The sequence below is a fragment of the Pyrus communis genome, chromosome 12 (assembly GCF_041283825.1).
Source record: "Pyrus communis isolate YQ-2024b chromosome 12, ASM4128382v1, whole genome shotgun sequence".
NCBI lineage: Eukaryota > Viridiplantae > Streptophyta > Magnoliopsida > Rosales > Rosaceae > Pyrus > Pyrus communis.
This window is the reverse complement of record NC_142576.1, coordinates 13,147,444-13,155,013: the sequence shown is the minus strand read 5'-3', so window position 1 is coordinate 13,155,013 and position 7,570 is coordinate 13,147,444. Positions and strand designations below refer to the sequence as shown.

At 33.9% G+C, this 7,570-nt stretch overlaps 1 long non-coding RNA gene across 6 annotated transcripts; it reads right to left on the bottom strand.

The window, feature by feature from the left end:
* Positions 1 to 3,033: 3,033 nt before the first annotated feature.
* Positions 3,034 to 7,253, bottom strand: LOC148692364 (uncharacterized). Of its 6 annotated transcripts, none has more exons than XR_015954459.1 (7): positions 7,027 to 7,251; positions 6,607 to 6,922; positions 5,656 to 5,866; positions 5,401 to 5,530; positions 5,233 to 5,280; positions 4,782 to 4,948; positions 3,034 to 3,851 (listed from the first exon to the last, which is right to left on the bottom strand). It is a non-coding gene; the product is annotated as an uncharacterized LOC148692364 (long non-coding RNA). The 6 variants fall into 6 exon arrangements; XR_015954461.1 differs by having other exon boundaries at positions 5,401 to 5,492; XR_015954458.1 differs by having other exon boundaries at positions 5,401 to 5,708; positions 5,830 to 5,866.
* Positions 7,254 to 7,570: the final 317 nt, after the last annotated feature.

Genomic DNA, 7,570 nt, shown 5'->3' with positions numbered 1-7,570 from the left:
TTTCCGTACTTGGAAACTTTTCTCACTATGAATTCTCCATGCAATCCTGAATAATTCAAAAGTAAAGGTTTGTGAAACTTTCTACAAGGGTTATCTTTTATCCATCTAAAAGCCTTGTGAGGAACAAAAAAGAGTTACTCTCCCACCGAGACTTGGAATCCTACCTTGTCTTGAAAGAAATGTCCTAATAAAAAAGGAAATACATCTCATTTTATTTCCTAGTTAAACACAAGCAAATGTAAGGGCATTTTGGAGAATAAATTAACCACATAGTAAGAGAATGAAACGTGGATGTTTGGTTGAGATTTTACATATATTTCATACCTCTTTTGCCTATTATTTATTCATGGTTTTATAGTAGTTTGTTGAGTTTAATGCGTTTTGTGCAAATTTTATAAAAAATATGATTTGGGAGCAAAACATGGATTTGACAATTAAAATACCAAGAAACCTGAAGGGTTGAGGTGGGCTGCTGGGCATACTATATTTGTGGTAATATCACAATTGGGCTAGTGCACTACTTAGTATTTTGGGCCATTGAAGTCGGCCTAATTAATGGGTTCCCCTAATTCAATTATTTTCCATGTTAAGAAATTGTTATTGTGCTCTATTGTTATCAAATAACTGACTAGTATTTGTGTGAAGAACTAAATTATGACCGACATGTTGAGTTTAGTAAGTAGCTTCTCATAATAGTTACCATGAATTGCATAGTCGAGTAGACATACTGGTTATGATTTGTGCAATTCTTATAATTATCCATTAAGTGTCAAGGGTTTCGATTATCTAAATCTATAGCTAGCCAAAGCTTGGATTGATACATACTATATTCTGACAAGAAATGTTGGCGAATTAAAGAATAATTGCTGGCAACATGAGCATAATTTAATGTTAATATAAATAACAGGGTTAGATGAGATTGAGAAAGAAGAACCTAATGTCTTAGTGTTAGCAATATTAGTTGTTTAGTCCTTTGCATATCAAGTTCAGCCATAATAATTCTTGTGTTGTTTATTTTTAATTTACATTTAGCACAATACTAAATTTAGGTTAATCTGATCCATGTTGGAACAACACTTTACTTATCATTATATTACCTGAATGATATTGTATACTTGCAATTATGTGAGAACTTGTATTTAAATATATTATTATTATTATTTTGAACAAACAATATTATTTATACTAAGAGTGAGGAAGTGGGCTTAGCCTCATAATGGGCTAGCAATAATGTGGTTCAAATTCACCTTTGTCGAGATTTGAACCTAAGACCTCTTACTTACAAATGAAGAGAAATATCATTAGACCATAGTACTCAATGGCTACCCCGACTTCAAGCGCATCTTCGTATCAACTGAATCACTCTAAAAGTCTAGTCGGTGGAACCGGTGAACAACGCGAGCTGGTTAGATGCGTGGGGCAAAGGGCTCGTAGTAACCCCTTTTCTTGATCTAGCTTTTTCTTCACTTCGATAGTGAATCACCTACTAAAAAAAGAGGAAGGCCTACGACAATGGGTTTCTTTTATATTATATATATATATATATCTGTGTGTGTCGGTGTGTGTCTATATGTGTTATGTAGATGTTATTAATCTAGATTTTCATATGTTGGTCTAAAGGTGATGGCCAAAAGAAAGAATGATCTTTTTGTAATATTTGAACAGATGAATGAGTTATCTGACTACTTTTAAAAGATTTATGATCAGAGGAATTTTTTTTCACCCCTATCTCATTTTTCTTACTTTTTATTTAAATTTCATCTCGCACACTAGATTCGGGATTCTCCACCGACTCTAGGTCCGCAACATGACAAATTATCACAAGTATTTGACACCATTGCCTTAAGTCTAGTTTAATTTAATTTACTTTTGTGATTTTTTATTTTCTTCTTTTATTTTGTTTTTTTTATTTTGCTAATTTTTTTTCGGTGCATTTTCACTGTTTTTCATTGTTTCTTGAAGTGTATGTTTGGTACGCATTTGTTGGGTTGTGTTCTACTTGAGTTTGAACCTGAAATTGAAAAGAAAAAAAACTTTGTGAAATACGTAAGGAACAAAGAGAAGTTGGTGAGAAAGAAAATTGGCAAGAGGAGAAGATGAGGTTTGAACAAAATGAGACAATTGGTGAGAAAGAAAATTGGCAAGAGGAGAAGATGAGGTTTGAACAAAATGAGACAATGGGAGACCTTGATATTCCGACTATTCTAACGTCACCTTTAAGCATTGTTCTCCTTGCTGTTGCCCGAAATTACAAGTGATGTGATATAAACTAACACACAAATTAAACCCTCTTTTTGATAGTTGTAGTATGTAAAAGTAGGGTTCATTCTAGGCCGGGGATTAGAAGGAATGCTAATCTACACTAATTAGATTCAAAAACATAAAACTAAGCTAAACCGACTCAAAACAAACTAAACTGACTCAAATAACTCAAAACAAGCACTAAGGGGTGATTTGGACGAAAATCTAACTAAATTGACTCAAAACATGAAAGGGGGGGGGGGTTTATTTGGACGAAAATTGACTTAAAACTAAGTAACTTGCAAAAACCAAACTAATTGATACTAAATTGAGGTGAATGAAGGGTGAAATGCTAGCTAGAGGGTCCTTCTCTACACATGACACATATGCATACAAATCGATTTCCAGTTATTATTCCTATAAACCATGAATGGCAATACCCCAAATTAATTGTGAACTGCACAAATTAACTCTCAAATTTTCCTAATTTCATTGAATTGAACTCAGCGACGCAATCAAATTATTCTTATCAATTTCCCTATATGAACTGCATGATAGAGATACATATCAAAGATCATTAAGTTCTATGAAAATCATAAGCATTGACAAGACATTTGTAACTATGAACTGCATGATACTCCTGCCATGGATTTACTTAAAACAATCATGACTAGTGATTTCCACTACTTATAAATATAAGTTCATAACGATTAGGTGAAATTCCCTTATATTTTAGCATCAGATTTATGCATGCAAACTAATTGTGCACCATTAATCAACATACAAGAATAGTTATCAATCAAACAGATAAATAAATCGCATTCATATTTTACGAAACAATAACTGGAGGAAATCAATTCATATCACATATATGTTCATGCCTTCGAATTCACCTCTAGCTAAAAAGAAATTAGTTCCACATATCTATCATAATTGAAAATCAAATTAAAAACAAACATTAGACTAAAACTAAGGATAGAATACACCTAAAAACGCTCCAGCACTCCAATGACCTTGGATGGCAGGTCACGGCACAAGTCCTTCTCCTTCCTTCCTTGCAAAGCTGCAACACTCTTTGTATTTTTCTCTTTGAAATTCTCTCTAAAGCTCTCTATATCTCCTCTGAAATTGCGGCACAAAGTCTGTATTAATAAGGTTCCCGGCACCAATCCTGGGAGGACAAGGATTGGGCACGGCACAATTCTAAGAGAAGGATTAGGTTATTTGCATGATTTCAGGACTTCTACAATCAGATATGCATTGTAAAACATGATAAGGACTCCTAAATTCAGATGGGAAGGATTTAGAATAAGATAAGGACTCCTATTGCAGCTGGAGATGAGTTTAGATAATGTTGGATTAAATAGGATAATGTTTGAATAATATGGGATAAGATAAGATAAGGTTAGATAAGATCTCCTTGTTTTCAGCTGATTCTTTATCTTCCAAGCCTTAATCTAATTCTTCCAGATTTGTAGCACATTTTTAGCATCATTTAAACACCAAAAACGTCCATCCATTATGCTTCATTCACATGCTATCCAATCCAAGTCCAAAACTAGTCCAAATTGTTCATTTTGGTCATTTATTGTCATCTTCACCAATTGAACCTACAATAATACGAAATAAACTAAATCACTATAATAAATGGAAATTAACTAAGTAAATGCAAAGAAATAAGATAACAAAGTCACATAAATATGCTCCTATCAACGAGTTGAAGAATCTTCATTTTAATATGATGCCCTCCTTTATGTACATTGTGAAAGACAAAACAAAGACATGGTTGAATTCCTTGAGGCTTGGAACCCAGACGAGCTAGAACATATTTAGAATAAACTAGAATTTGTACCCGCGCGTTAGTGCAGGATTGAAAACTATATGAATATGCATAAACATTTTATTTCCTTGCAACTAATACAACAATATATAAAACACACTACATTCAATTTGGAATGTGAAAACAATTCATGCAAAATTCTAATTCCTTTCTACCACATGAAAAATCCAATTACTCTGACTCGAAACAAAAGCATTATACTTAATCATATTTCATCCAAAAATTGTCCACAAAATAAATTTTTCACCGACTCAAAAAGAACTCTGAAATATTATACGAAAAGATGGTAATGCATCTCAAATTTCAAATGGTATTCAATGTCTTCTAGTTTCTAGTTTCTTGATAGACAATAAATTAAATGCCATTAAATGTGTTCCTAGTATCTTGCTAGGTAATAATATATGCATGCATTCATAATATATGTTATCGTTTAGGAATTTCTATCTTTAATTGAAGAGGAAATAATATATGCATGCATTCATGTCAGCATATATATCCTCTCTATAAAACCATGAGCTCCAAATAATGTCAAATGGATTATAAGTAATGTAAGCAAGTGTTAGAATAAGGGACTAAAACCATTGTGCATAAATATGTAAAAACTATAAACCTAAAACATGTACAAAGTATTTACATAAAATATATAGTAGTTGTTCACTAACTCCATTATACATATAAAGAGTTGTTGAACCTATCTTACCGATGTACTTCAAAAATGTAGTGCTTTGACTACTGAATAGTGGTTGGCAGCTCGATCCTTCCAACCCATCTCATCAGGAAGAAATATGTGAACAATGTTACAATGCTGCATCATTTTGTTTGTGTAATCATAATCTGAGTTGATAAGAGCAAAATCCTTTCACCAGCCTAACGTAAAAATAAGTCCAAGTAAATTCCCCAAATTCTAATTATTGAAAAAATGAGATCCATTAGGAGTTAAATAATAGCGACATGCTGTGCAAAGATAAGATGCTATACAACATACATCATTTGATCCAAAAGCAAAAGTGGCAATTCTGGATGAGGCGCCACAAATAGGTCAAGCTTAAACATTATCTAATTCTGTATATATGCCAAAATCATTTTGTGTCCATGAACCATTATCTAATTCTTATTCAATGCACAAATAATAAATATACAAATCTGTTAACCTTTAGTTGACTCTCGACATGTGCTCGGAAGAGGGCTCTTCCAACATCCTGAAATCATGTCAAGAGTTAAAAAGGAGCAAGAAAAAATTAATGTAAAAGCTCTGTAAGTCAATTCAGAGGACATAAAAATTTAAATTCTTCAATAAAAAACCCAAAGAGAAAAGCTACCTCAAGCACAAACAGCTTGGAAGCCTACACACAATAGCCCCAAAAAATGACCCAAAGAGAAAAGCTACCTCAAGCACAAACAGCTTGGAAACCTACACACAATAGCCCCAAAAAATGAAGACCACCGTTTCTTGAAAATAAAAAGAGAACCAAATCATAAAACAATAAATTTCAATTCATTTACAAATCCCAAACTACAAAAGCCCCAGATTTAAACAAAAGAAAACCACCCATTTCACATCTCGAAGAACTCACCAATGAACCCTAGAAATTCCTTCAAATCAAATCCAAAAACTGAACATGAGTACCTGAATTGAATAAAAATTAAAATACAACCAATTAACTGTTAAACATTTTTTCCCCAATAAAAAAAAACTTCAAAACACCCCAAACGATCCCAAATTCTCAAATCCGTTCAAAGAAACTTACCATGAAATCACAGCAACTTCACAAATCCTCTTCATATCTGCACCAAAAATAACGAAAAAGAAGTGCAATCAGCCCAAGAAACAAAAGATCAGTAGAAACAAACCAAGAAAATCAAATATCGGAGAAAAATTAACCATCATCATTTCTCCTTTTTTTAATTTTCACGCAAAAAATTGAACCAAAAACGAAAGAGCACCCAAACATAACAATTCCTTTATTGCAAAAAGCTGGTAACTCATACAACTATCAGACTAAGGCAGGAAATTAGTATTAAAACTAACGATTGAATTACAAAGTCAAGAGAGGAGGTAAGTTCTCCTGAGTTGTAAGAATGAAGTAGCCATTATCCAGTACCAAAAATTCTCATGTCCACCTTTATTCACATCATAGAAAATAATTGATTGGCAACGGTTGATAGAGTAATGGCGTAACTAAATCAATAAAGACCTAAAATTTTGGAAATACCCGCCATAGAATCCCCCAGTATCAATCCTTTTGTCTCCACATTTCAAAGTCAACAACTTTTCTCTCCTTCCCATCTCGGTATATACTATATAACAACAATTTCTTGTTTCATTTCAGAAAATTTTGAATTTTTCTCCGTGAACACACAACTACAAAGCTCAAACCAATAATTTTATTTGCGGTACCGCTTCGAAACCAATATCTAAACACAATTCAATCAAATGCCCCCCCCCCCCCACCCCCAATAAAAAGAAGCATAATTCAATGAACAAAACTCAAAGCTTAACAGATTGGAGCTCGAATTTCATTTACCAAAAATTGCAACAAAGCTCGAGGACGCTCATCTTGTGCTGCAAATTGGACCTGGGCTGCTTTGAGCCTGATGCAGAAGACGGCAGCGGAGTTGACTACGTCTTCCTCCATGGGATTATCGGGCCCGTCCACCGGCTCTTCCTCTTCGTCTTCTTCTCCTCCTCCTCCTCCAATGCTCTCAATACTCCCCGTTTCGGGCTTGTCACTCTCAAAGGAAGGAGCCACAGGCTCGTCGTCAGAGCAAAACTAACCTGGAAATGCTGGATTAGATCGGTTCCAACCAAATCCCAATCGAATCCAAAATAGGCACAAATCTCTGAAGTCCAATACCAAAACACATCATATATCAACAAAAAAAAAAAAAAAAAAAAAAAAAACCAAAATCAAAAACCCTCGTCGTCAGAAACATGCAAAACTTACTTGCAAAGGTCTAACCGAATGAGCGAAAAAATATTTCGAACCCAACCCAAAAGAAGCATAAATTAACGATAATCGAAGAATAGCGAAGCAAAAACTCAAGATTTTGAACAATAAAACCAACGAAGAAAGATGACAGAACACAGAACGGCAGACGTGGAACCCGAGGTATGCGAGAGAGGAAAGAGGAAAGGCAAAGAAATGTCTAGAACGATTCTGCTCTCCGTTTGACAGCAAAGCAAAAGTGGCAAAGTTGAAATAACAACAAAAAAGCGGGGCAAAAAGGAAGCACACTGTTAATGAACATTAACTTTTTGTGTTGAGTTTTAGCTTATGTATAATTTTTTGAGAAATTCCTTTTAACCAGAAGACTAATACACTTACAGTGCGTTTACTAACCCGTAATCGGAATGAGAATAAGGAATCCGATTTCGATTACGGATTATACATGTATTTACTAAAATTGGGGGGAATAAAAAATGTGTGGAGCCCACACAAAAAATGGAATCCAATTCCTGAAATTGGAGGCTTTGGATTCCCAACATAT